The following is a 13,209-nucleotide window of genomic DNA, read 5'->3' on the forward strand; positions in this document are numbered from 1 at the left end:
CAAAGGCTGAATAGCTGCTCTAGTGTACAGTATAAAGAGACAGCATTTGAGATCAGTGGTGCTGGAAGCACCTTCTAAGAAGCAGAACTGATTTACTGCCTTACCCAAAGAGTTCGCTATAGCAGGGGAAGGAGGGGATGTAAATAAAGTGTGGTGGGGGAGAAAACGTGAAGTGATGCGGACAGAACAAAGTGGGGTAAGAAAATGCAAGACAAGGGAATAAGAATGTAAAGGGAAGCACAGCAAGGTAGAACGTGAGCATCTGTTTTACTGATCAATAATGCAAATTCTGAGTGTACAGCCAGGATTTCTGGAAAATACAGTCAAAATCTCTGGGGTATACTATTTGAATCAGTGCTTGCATAATTGTCTTAGGACAGTATTTGTTTTGCATGGTTGGGATCATCAGTTTGTAAAATTGGGCTGATTGATTTATAAGGTGATGATTCTTTGATTTGTACAATTGGGATAATTGCTTGGATTTTACAGTTAAGATCATTTTTAGCATTGAACTTTTTGGACCATGGTTTCTTAGCACAGCAGAGGTATTTAGATTGTCATTTGGATAATACTACTGGGACAATTTGCTCTCTGCATTGTTAAATTTAGTCATATTGTCAGGATTATTTTGCATAGAAAAGTCATGGCTTGGATTGCACAATTAAAGTCATTGCTTGCCTCTACATTAAAGCTAAAGTGGCACTCGCTAAATAGAGCTTGGGTAAAAGAAACAACCACGTAAGTATTTGCAACATCAACAGAAACCTTATTATTCTTCCTGGAAATGTTTATACAGCCTGTCTAAGCAACATTTGACCATAGAGTTTTAAATTTTTCTTGTTATTAATGGCATTCTTTCTCAGTCAGTCTGCTCTTAGTTTAAATTTCAACTCAGGCCAGCAATATTCCAACAAACAAAATATGCTTTCAACAAATTTTAAACAGAGAAGGAAAAGAAAGAAGGATCTCAAAATGTTTACTTATTTTTATTGCTTGCACGGAAATAAAATCAGAAACACTACTGTGGACTTGGATGAGAAGTGACAACATGAGTAACTCTTCTCTTAACTAGAGTGGATCCTTTTCCTGATACAGCTATGGAGCGTCATGCTGGGTATTTTCAGCACTTTCTGTTTCAGATTTCACACATTGCAATGTTTTTCCTTTTATTTATTTCATATTATTTGATTTATTATAATTTCTCTCCCAAAATGACTTTAACTCTGCTCGCCCAGATCATTTCAGAAACATATAGGTACTAAAAGTCCAGTGACAAAACTAACGGCTTTGTCTAAAATTTCATAATTAAAATCATCTTGATTCAAGAAAATAGTTCAATTTGCTTAGATATAACAGCCTCAGGGAAAAGTCACATGGAAATGGAGAACACTGAGCTATCCTGCAGGAAGGTTCTGCGGGGAAAATGGACTGGACAGAAGCAAGTCCAGGCCAAAACTTTTGCTGTTCCTCAGGTAAAAGGCTTACTGATCTTTTGCCCATCTGCCCCCTGAGGCCCGTTTAAGGATTGTTGGTTAGGCTGCAATAGATCTGAAAAACCAGAGTTCTGCATGTTCCAACCAGTGAATTTAGGAGAGTTTTTCCTGAGTGCTTGTTACCAGCAGAAAATGTTAACTAGTGCCAGAGTAAGCAAAGGGTTAATCAGATTTACCTGAATCTGCTAACTAATATCGCTACTGATTTTATTTATATTACAGTACTGTTGATTTTAGCCTTTGTTTGTTAAATAGGGAAGTATGATTTTTAAATTGTAATATTTTAAAATCAAGTATGCAGCCATTATAAAGCAGTAATCTTTGAAATGAGTAAAGTTAACAGGAGACAAGCAAGTTTCAATTGTGCCAAATACAGAGAGAGAGAGAAAAAAAATTCATTCATTAGAAGACAGACCATTGAGATTTATTTATGATGAGTGTCTACCTGGGAAAGGCCACAGCCAGGAATTGGGAAGTTATAGTCACATTGGGAAAGGTAAACACAGAGATACGCTTGAAGGTCAAGTTATTTTCACTTATGTCAATCATTGTAAAAGTGTATGGATCTGAAGCTGTGATGTCACAACAGTATCAACACAGCAGTGTTGAATGATACATAATATCAGTTACATTTTTTGATCTCACAACATAATGTAGAAAAATGCAGGCTGCCACCCCCAACTATATGAGAAACTGTGGAGTGCTTCTAATTTGAAAGTGCTGCTGAAGAATGATTTCATAATGCTTTTAAGGAAATCAGATTATTTATTTTGAAATATCAGTGAATAGGTGTGCCTGCCTCTAGCTACAGAGTACATCCTTGGTTTGATGTTGGACAATGACTCTCATAAATCATTTTTCACTTCCAGAAGAGATTTCTTCTAAGGAAAATTTGTCCAAGAACTGTGGTTCGGCCAGCATTTATTGCCTATCCCCAATTGCCTTTGAGAACGTGGTGGTGAACACGCTTCTTGAATCACTGCAACCCACAGTGCTGTGAGGAATGAGGAGAGTTTCAGGACTTTGATCCAGTCAGATAATATTGTTCCAAGTTAAATGATGCATGGCTTGGAAGGATATTGCAAGTAGTTATGTCCCAATGCAAGTAGAAGTCACAGGTTTGAATCTTGGCATGAACCTTGCAAATGATGCAGAATGCTGCTATTCTGCTTTATTGGTGGGTAAAATGAATGTTTAAATTGGTGGATGGGTGACAACCAAGCAGGTTGCTTTCTGAAGCTCAAGTGCTGTTGGAGCAGGACCAATCCAGGCAGGTAGAGTGCTCCCTCACATTCTTGACCTCTTGCCTTGTAGCTAATGGATGGGCACAGAGGATGAGTGATGAGTTACAGGTGATGAGTTACTTGTCTCAGAAATCCTAGCTTCTAATCTGTTGTTGCAGCAACAGTATTTATTTGGTTGGTCCATTTCAGTTTCTGGTCAACAGTAACTCCCAGGATTTTGACAGTAAGGGCCTTCTTATGGCTAGACTCTCTCTTGAAGGAGATAATCAATGCCCAAAACTTTTGTGCCACAAATGTTACTTGCCACTTACCAAGCCCCAGTCTAATCTTGATAAATCAATAAAATGCATCACCCCGCCCTTCTCTTTCTCCCTACCAATTTGAAATCCTTCTCATGACAGAGTTTCCTCCTCTGCCACCAAGGCCTGGGAAGCAGCTGTCTTGTCAGTAAAGACAAATGCAAAGTATTCTGGGTTCTGACAACTCTATGGTGTTATAATCCTGCTAATCCTAAATATTAGATTTATTTTGATTCCCAACAAGCTCTCCACTCAGCACCCTTCTACCTTCCTCCTAAAATCCACAACAAAACTGCTCTGGGTAGACCCATTGCTCAATTCTATTCCTGCCCCACCCCGAGCTTCTTTTTTCCTATTGTGACTGTTTGTTTTCACCCCTTTCACAGAGTCTTTCCAACTATATTTGGGGTTTTTCCAGATACTTTACAGCTTTCAACAATTTTTAGTTTCCTGGTCCTAATCATCTCCTCTTCACCATTGTCGTTCAGTCCCTGACTTCTCTGTTGAGGTGGGCCAAATAGATCAAGTGTAAGTGAGAGAACACTCCAGTTCTGGGCATTCCCCTCCACGACGGTTTGAGAGCTCTACACCTCATCCTTAAGCAGGGTCCAAGGATTCCCATCCATTACCACCACCCTCAGCTGGCTAAGCATGTTCTCTTATTCTTTAGAAACAAAAGTTGTGGCCATGGGCACCCCCAGGGACCCAATTACGCCTGTTTTTTTTTCGGGATGGGGGGGGGGGGGGAAGGTTTGTGGAACATTCCTTGTTCCAATCTTACCTGGACATATTCCAGTGCATCCCTCTCAACTTTCTGCCATTGCCATTGGTGCCACCTTTTGGTCATGTCTAGAACTGGAAAATTTAATTAATGTTGCTTCACACTTCTACTCTTCTCACATCTTCATCTGATCCATCTCTGACTCTTTCCTTCCCTTCCTTAATTTTCCTGTCTCCATTTCCAAGGACAGGCTCAGATTCTAAATAAATAATTCAAACCCACTGACTCTCATAGCTAGCTCAAATATGCTTCCTCATACCTTGCTTCTGTAAAGACTCCATTCTACTTTTTTGGTATCTCTATCTCCATCTTTAAATTCTGGATTGATTATCAACAATTACACTGTGTTTCCTGGCTACATGCACAATGGTTACAATGAAGAGCTGCAGGATCAAACTCAGTTGGCAGCGGTTTCTTCAATGCATTGAAGAGTTTTGGTGATTGTTCTGCTATAGGAGTGTCACATCTTAGCAGTTCCTGGGGTGGATATTCCTTCTCCGACAAGCTCAGCACATAGGCAATAAGGAAGATGAATAAGTATAGACACCTTTGAAGGCTGTCCTTGTTCTGTAGTCTCAGAATTGTCTTTAAACCTACCCGGAATCTGGGCAGGTACTTTAGCTTGACTAAACAGAACTGAAATAACTTGGATCTGCCTTAACAGAGTACTTTCACTGTTGAAAGCCAATGATTTGGGTCTGGATAAGTCTATGTTACAATTATAAACCAAAACAGAAACTGCTGGAGAAACGCATCAGGTCTGGCAACATCTGTGAAGAAAAAAAAGTTAACTTTTCGCGTTCGGTGACTCTTCTTCAGAACTAATCGTATCTGGAGAAAAGTGGTATTTATCTTGATGACAATGGGTGTGGAGGAGTGAGCTGATAGGTGGTGATGGAGCCCAGAGTGAGACAGAGACAGACAGACAGAGACAGATAGAGACAGACAGAGACAGACAAAGAGATGAACCAAGGGATTGTTCATAGTAAACCAGGGAAGAAAATAAGCTAGATAGGTAATAATTGGAACAATGAGTGGGTGAAACTGGGTTGGATGTGCTGAAAATAACCTATGTCATGACAGGACCTGGGATGTAGGGGGTTGGTAAACAATATGGAAGGTGGTGTTCAGGCTCCAAACTGATTGAGCTTGATCTCCAGTCCTCAAGGATGTAATGTCCCCAAGCAGAAAATGAGATGCTGTTCCTCCAGCTTGCACTGACCCTCGCTAGTGCCTGCAGCAGCCCAGAGACAGAAATGTTGGCATTAGAACATGGTGGTATGTTGAGGTGGCAGGTAACTTTATTTTAGTTTAGGTTATAATCATGCTCTTCTTCCATCTGTCCTACTACAACAATATAGTCTACAATGTACACACAGCCCAGGGCTCTGTTTGCTGTTAAAATATATGCTGGCTAATTTGACAATCTTAATGGTAAAGAGGAAACTCTTTTTACTGAAAGTTCATGATCAAATTGAGTTGGACCAGAGACATCCACATCTCACGGTACATGTCCTTCAGAATGTGAGAAGGTAAAATGTTTGCACTTTTATCTGTGCAGACCTTCATTCTCAGTTGAGTTTTTTTTTTGGCTGGCAATCTGAAATACTGCAAAAGCTACTGATTTATCATATTGGAATTGACCTGCTCCTCTGAGGTGACAGTGTGATACAATTGTTCCTCACATTCATGTTCACCAGAATATTCAAAATACATTTGAACTTGTACTTCATTTTATTCATGAACTTCTTCTTACAATTTCATGACAGCAAAAGAATTATAATTGAATTGCTGCTGCCAACCTCCCCTATCAGCATTCCGTAGATATATTTCCCTCCCCTCCCCTATCAGCATTCCGTAAAGACCACTCCCTCCATGACTCCCTCGTCAGATCCACACCCCCCACCAACCCAACCTCCACTCCCGGCACCTTCCCCTGCAACCGCAGGAGGTGCAAGACTTGCGCCCACACCTCCCCTCTCACCTCCCTCCAAGGCCCCAAAGGAAACTTCCATATCCGCCACAGATTCACCTGTACCTCCACACATATCATCTATTGCATCCTCTGTACCCGATGTGGCCTCCTCTATATTGGGGAGACAGGCCGCCTACTTGCGGAGCGTTTCAGAGAATACCTCTGGGACACCCGGACCAACCAACCCAACCACCCTGTAGCTCAACATTTCAATTCCCCCTCCCACTCCACCAAGGATATGCAGGTCTTTGGACTCCTCCATCGTCAGACCACAGCGAAACGACGGTTGGAGGAAGAACACCTCATCTTCCGGCTAGGAACCCTCCAACCACAAGGGATGAACTCGGATTTCACCAGTTTCCTCATTTCCCCTCCCCCCAGCCTGTCTCAGTCAAATCCATCAAATTCAGCACCGCCTCCCTAACCTGCAATCTTCTTCCCGACCTCTCCGCCCCCACCCCAATCTGTCCTATCACCCTCACCTTGACCTTTTTCCACCTATCACAATTCCGACGCCCCTCCCCCAAGTCCCTCCTCCCTATCTTTTATCTTAGCCTGCTGGACAAACTTTCCTCATTCCTGAAGAAGGGCTAATGCCCGAAACGTCGATTCTCCTGTTCCCTAGATGCTGCCTGACCTGCTGCGCTTCTCCAGCAACACATTTCCATCTCTGATCTCCAGCATCTGCAGACCTCATTTTCTCGCCAACCTATTAATACCACTGTACACATTCACAAAGCACAGAGATACACCACTCACATGCATTTTGGAATATGCACGCCTAACCCTATTGCAGGGTGTACTTTTTGCTTTACACACCATGTGACTGCAACTACCCAGCTCTCCAACAATTTATACTGCCAGCTGTAGAACTAGAGGGAATAGGTTTAAAGAGAGAGGGCAAGGACTTAAAAGGACCCTAAGAGGCAACTTTTTCATGCAGCCTGTTTTAATGCTGTAGCATTCTCTCATTCTAATTTCCAAGAATTAAAATGCAACTTATTTTCTACAGTAGAATTCCTCAGCCTCCTGGAGGTAGCTTTAGAAGTGAAAGAACAAGGAAAACTGCTCTGAACGGTTAGATTGGTTCATTGATACAGTCCCATCTCCTTTTATTTCCCCAGAGGTAGGTCCACATTTATAGTCAGAGCTGTACAGCATGGAAATAGACCCTTCAGTCCAATGTGTCCATGCCAACTAGATATCCTAAATTAATCTAGTCCCATTTGGCCCATATCTCTCTCAACCCTTCCTAGTAATTTATCCATCCAGATGCCTTTTAAATGGTGTAACTGTATCAGCCTCCACTGCATCCTCCTCATTCCACACACGCACCTCCATCTGCATGAAAAAGTTGCCTCTTAGGGTCCTTTTAAGTCCTTCCACTCTCTCTTTAAACCTATGCCCTCTAGTTCTGGACTCCCTTACCCTGGGAAAAGACCTATAATATTTGCCCTATCCACACCCCTCATGATTTTACAAATCTCTATAAGATCACCTCTCAGACTCTGACACTCCAGGAAAAATGGCCCCAGCCTATTCACCCTCTTTCTATAGTTCAAACACTCCAACCCTGGCAACATCCTTGTAAATCTATTCTGAACTCTTTCAAGTTTCACAACGTCCTTTCTATAGCTGGGAGACTAGAATTGAATGCAATATTCCAAAAGTGGCCTAACCAATGTCCTTTACAGCAGCAACATGAGCTCCCAACTCCTAATGTCAATGCACTGACCATGTGAAAACAACTAGCCAAGTAGTAACAGGAATGCTATCAAACTAATTAAAGAGCTGCTTAATGGCCGTCTCTTTGCTTTCACAATATTGACATGGTCCCACGGACCTCACTTTCCTCCATATCCAAAGGATCATTAGCCACCATTTCCGCGACCTCCAGTGGGATACCGATACAATTCCCTGCCCCTCCCTTTTCAGCATTCTGCAGGGATCTCCAGGACATACTCGTCCACTCCTCCTCCGCTCGTAAGACCACCCCACATCCCCACTGCACCTTCCCCTGTAATCACAGTAGGTAAAATGCCTGCCCGTTTACCTCTCCCTTCCTCACTATCCAAGGCCCTGGAACACACCTGTCAGGGAAAGCAGTGATTTACCTGCACTTCACTCAATATAGTCCACTGTATTTGCTGCTCACAATGTGGTTTCATCTATACTGGGCAGACAAAATGCAAATTGAACAACAGCTTTTTGCAACACCTATGGTCTGTCTGAAAAAATGACCAAGCTACCAAGTGCCTGCCACATCCACACTACAGTCTGTTCTATGGCTAACATGTCCATCTATGGCCTGCTTGTAAGAGGTGCTGGAACAGCACAGCAGATCAGGCAGCATCCAGGGAGCAGGAGAATCGACGTTTCGGGCATAAGCCCTTCTTCAGGAATGAGGAAAGTGTGTCCAGCAGGCTAAGATAAAAGGTAGGGAGGAGGGACTTGGGGAAGGGGCGTTGGAAATGCGATAGGTGGAAAGAGGTCAAGGTGAGGGTGACTCCCTCGTCAGATCTACACCCCCCACCAACCCAACCTCCACTCCCGGCACCTTCTCCTGCGACTGCAGGAGGTGCAAGACTTGCGCCCACACCTCCCCCCTCACCTCCCTCCAAGGCTCCAAAGGAAACTTCCATATCCGCCACAAATTCACCTGCACCTCCACACACATCATCTATTGCATCCTCTGCAATGTGGCCTCCTCTATATTGGGGAGACAGGCCGCCTACTTGCGGAGCGTTTCAGAGAACACCTCTGGGACACCCGGACCAACCAACCCAACCACCCCATGGCTCAACACTTCAACTCCCCCTCCCATTCCACCAAGGATATCCAGGTCTTTGGACTCCTCCATCGCCAGACCACAACAACACGACGGTTGGAGGAAGAGCGCCTCATCTTCCGCCTAGGAACCCTCCAACCACAAGGGATGAACTCGGATTTCACCAGTTTCCTCATTTCCCCTCCCCCCACCTTGTCTCAGTCAAATCCATCGAACTCAGCACCGCCTTCCTAACCTGCAATCTTCTTCATGACCTCTCCGCCCCCACTCCAGTCTGACCTATCACCCTCACCTTGACCTCTTTCCACCTATTGCATTTCCAACGCCCCTCCCCCAAGTCCCTCCTCCCTACCTTTTATCTTAGCCTGCTGGACACACTTTCCTCATTCCTGAAGAAGGGCTTATGCCCGAAACGTCGATTCTCCTGTTCCCTTGATGCTGCCTGACCTGCTGCGCTTTTCCAGCAACACATTTTCATCTATGGCCTGCTGCAATGCTCCAGTGAGGCACACTTTAGAAGAATTGCATCTCATTTTCCACCTGCAGCCTCCAGAACTCATTACAAGTTCAATAATTCTCGGACCTGAACACCTTCCATGTCCTTGACCCACACCCACACCCCAGCCCCAATGAAACAGTTTGCTTTCATCACCAACCCATTTTCACCCACTAATGTCCCTATAAGAGCTTTTTTCTTTCTCTCTGGGTCACCATTATCCAACCCCAACTCTATTCTCTCTGAGCTCCATCTCCACGTACTGTTTACTCCTTTATCCCCACTAACAGCATGAATAACACTTTTTCTTAGCTATAATCAATCAGTTTTGAAGAAAGGTCACTGGACCAGGAATATTAACTGTTTCTCCCTCCACAGATGCTGCCAGAACTGCTGAGTTTCTCCACCAAATTGTGTTTTTCTTTCAGATTTCAGCATCTGTAGTTCTTAGTTTTTTTTGTTTAGCTGCCTAATGGTCTTCATAACAGTAGTACAACATCCTGGGGAGTGAATGGGGAAGACCCTACAGTTGGATAAAGGCTGTGATATAACAAGCAGATATAAATATTTCTGTCAGATAATGGCAAGACTGCTAACTTCCTCAATGACAATGGAGTGTGGAATTTCTTGAAGCAGATATATCCGTTTCAGCAGCTTCCCTGACCCAGAAAGCAGTGCCAGTGTTTCACTGCTGCTCAGACTCACAATTTTTCTCCTTGGTGATTGAGTGAAGACTGTCGACCACCTCTACAGTGGGCCTCAAATTCTGCAATTCCCACCCTCAGAACCTGCTCACTACCCTCCAAATGGGTGGTGAATGTGGAACTGACCTGTTAATTGTAAGACTCAGCCATTAAGCATGCTGCCTCATGTAGCAGAAACAGCCTGGAAATAACCCTGGTATTGAGTTTCGAACACTGGGTGGTATTATTCAGCCTGTAGCATCAAAATGTACACAACAAATTATGGCTGTAGAACAAATCTGCAACTGTATCCCGTCACCAAATACAGACACATAACACACACTTATTTGACCTACTGTAAGAACAACGTTTGTTCAATTGATATTCCTTGGAACTAATTACTTCTGGTAATTCATCTTAAACTGTTTCATGAAATTTAATTATTTGAATCTTAAGTTGACAAGCTGAAATTTTCTCAAGGGTTTGGAGGGTTATGGGCCGGGTGCTGGCAGGTGGGACTAGATTGGGTTGGGATATCTGATCAGCATGGACGGGTTGGACCGAAGGGTCTGTTTCCATGCTGTATATCTCTAGGACTCTAATTACACAGCCAGGTAATCAAGATAATTCTGCAGCTGACATGTGCTACAGCATGAGACATAAAAGTTACATTTTATTAAAACAATAATCTGGAGTTCAAAAACACCAGCAACAGGAGCTCTCTGAAGCGGGTTCACACATGCACAAATGCATCCAAGCAATAGAATTCCTGAATAAAATTTTTGCTTCATATGTAAATATATTGAAAAAAAAAGAAAACACAAGTGACAGTCTCATCTATTTACAAAAAATCCTGTTGTGCACTGAGCAGGACGTGAAAAATATCCTTCTTTAGTAATTTGAAGAACAATATGGCTTTCTTAGTGATCATTCTGCATTTACTGGACCTTCATTCAGAGCTACTGTGTGAAATTAGTTTCCAACATTCATGCACTTGGATGACTCTGACTATTCCTAAATGATATATTTCTTATCATAATTTCAAAACTTAAATAATTTTCTACTGCAGTATATTAGAAAAGTCAGAATTTAGCAAACACACCAATCTATAGATTAATCTGCATACCACTTTAAATTATTTTTTAAAGTAACCATATTTATTCCTCTGATGTACAGAAGGCAGGCTAAGCTTGAGGTTAGATTTTACACTTAATATCCACTCATCCTGTATTAGTGCTACAGAGTGGACTTGTTGGTTAGTGTGGCATCAACATTCCTCCTGGGATGGGGACTGAGTAATACACTATCACCACCTTTCCTCCCGACTTTAAATTTACACCACAGTGTTTAAACTGAGATCAGCCCCTGGCTCACTATTCTGCTGGCTGGTTTCAATACACTAAACACATTCTGGGTCAGCATTCTGCCCTTCTTTGACTGGGACAAACAATCTTTGGCAGTTACAAAGAACAAACTGCATCTATACATACAATGGGTGCTCCTGGTGTCAGTGTGCTGACTATGTGGAGTCTGAATAATCATCAGTAGAAATAGTTGCTAGCCTTTTGAGCTACAATTATGCGTGTTACCTCAGCTCCTTCACAATGCTGGTAGTAATGCACAACATGCAATACATTCACTGCCTTATCTTCCTCACAGCAGCATATTTCATGCGGAACAGGCATGCTTTTTCAGAAAAGTGACTATTCTTTTGTTTAGATTGCTTCTTTTTCTTCACAAGTATGTTATAGTCAACAGACAGCGAACATTACAAAAGGATTGTGTATCTAAATCAGCCACAATTTCATCTTTTCTGGAATAATTAACGCTATCATATTGAAACTGCTCCAAATGTCTTAAATCTCCCACAAGCTAATACTGGGACTGTGATCAATTCTGCAAGAGATCCCCTCAATAAAAAAAGAAATTAGAAGCAATGCAAACAAGCCGGTTGTGACTTTATAAAACTCAAATATTTGCATTGAAATTGCTTTCAGATCAGTTGTAAATTCTGGATTTTTATGTGCTATCATTTTCCTCCCCCTCTCAGCAGTAATGAGTGCATCGTGAATCATAATTCACAGCTTAACACAGGCAGTCTTTTGTCTCACATCTACAAATATCTTTTAAAGGAAAATCCTTACATGCAACAAAACCCAAATGCTCCATCCTTCTCTTCGACTGACCCTCAAGCCAAATAGATGCACTGGGAAAATCTTTTTAAAAAAATATTCATTGGCTTATAGGATGGAGGGTTTGTTGGCTTGTCCATCATTTATTACCCATCCAGTAATTGCCCTGGTGAAGGTGGTGGCCTTATGATGGACAGAATGTTATTGATGACACAACTGAAAATGGTTGGGCATAGGACACTACCCTGAGGAATGAGAAGCTCTTGTGATGCAGTATCTTTACCTCTGAACCAGGAGGCATCAGTTCAAATCCCAACTGTTCCAGAGGTGCGTCTTAACATTGCTGAACAGATTGATTATAAAACATCTTCCGAAGAACTCTTGTAGTGGCATCCCAGGATTAAGATAAATGATAAACTATGACTCCAACTGGGACGTTTTCCCTGATACCAACCTGAATTCAGTGTTGCTAGGGCTCCTCGATGCACATTATGTCTTTAACAGACCTGCAAGTGCTGCTCTCTCTACTTCCTCATTGAATCAAAACTAAAAGGCCATCAATCTGAAATGTTAATGTCCTCTCCCTAACAGTGCTGTCCGATGTATTCAATGTTTGCAACATTTTGGGTTTTCGTTTCAGATTCCCAGCAACCACAGTGTTTGTTAACTGATATTTTAAATAGTTCCCTCTTCTAAGGCAATTTAAAACTCATCAACCCTCCTTTTCAAAAAGCTCAACTGCAGTCTCTGTCCTTGCCAACTTTCACCTTGGGCAGGATTTTGACAGCACATGAGGGTTGCAATGGAGATAGGAATGGGTGGACTGAAATCATCAGTGGAATTCCAGTTTGGGTCCCTGGAAATGGGCATCCAATAGAAGTTTGCATGCTATCGCTCTACACATTGAAATTCCTCCTCTTCGTGCATTTTTTTCCAATTTACAAGCTGCAGATAGAGCAAGCATGTACCTGTTGCATTCCCATTTCTCTCGGTATAATCTGTGCCTTTGCTCGTTCAGATAGTCAAGAGTTGCAACCTTGCCAGGCAGTGCTGGAAAACTAAGTTGTGGGTGAGCAGGTGAAGAAGGAGAAACAATTATTCACACACATTATGGAGTCCTACATGAAGCTTAGAGCCCATTATTTCCAACAGGGAAGCCACTGGCAACTCCATACAGATTTTTAGACATGGAAGTAGTGCAGCATCTGACAACCATTGTCTTGGCTTCTACTGCAGCACAAACAGAAGTAGTCCAATAACTGAATATTGCAGTGGAAGCTGGGATTGAAGTCATGCAGGTTCAACATATTGCTGTGTA

General features: G+C 42.5%; 1 protein-coding gene across 4 annotated transcripts in view; it reads right to left on the reverse strand.

The window, feature by feature from the left end:
* rgmb (repulsive guidance molecule BMP co-receptor b) overlaps positions 1-13,209 on the reverse strand; it is a 191,389-nt gene that overhangs the window by 41,330 nt on the left and 136,850 nt on the right. The window lies entirely within an intron of this gene.

This window comes from Chiloscyllium plagiosum, unplaced genomic scaffold, assembly GCF_037043375.1.
Source record: "Chiloscyllium plagiosum isolate Xiang-an unplaced genomic scaffold, Cpla_swu_hap1 HiC_scaffold_2, whole genome shotgun sequence".
NCBI lineage: Eukaryota > Metazoa > Chordata > Chondrichthyes > Orectolobiformes > Hemiscylliidae > Chiloscyllium > Chiloscyllium plagiosum.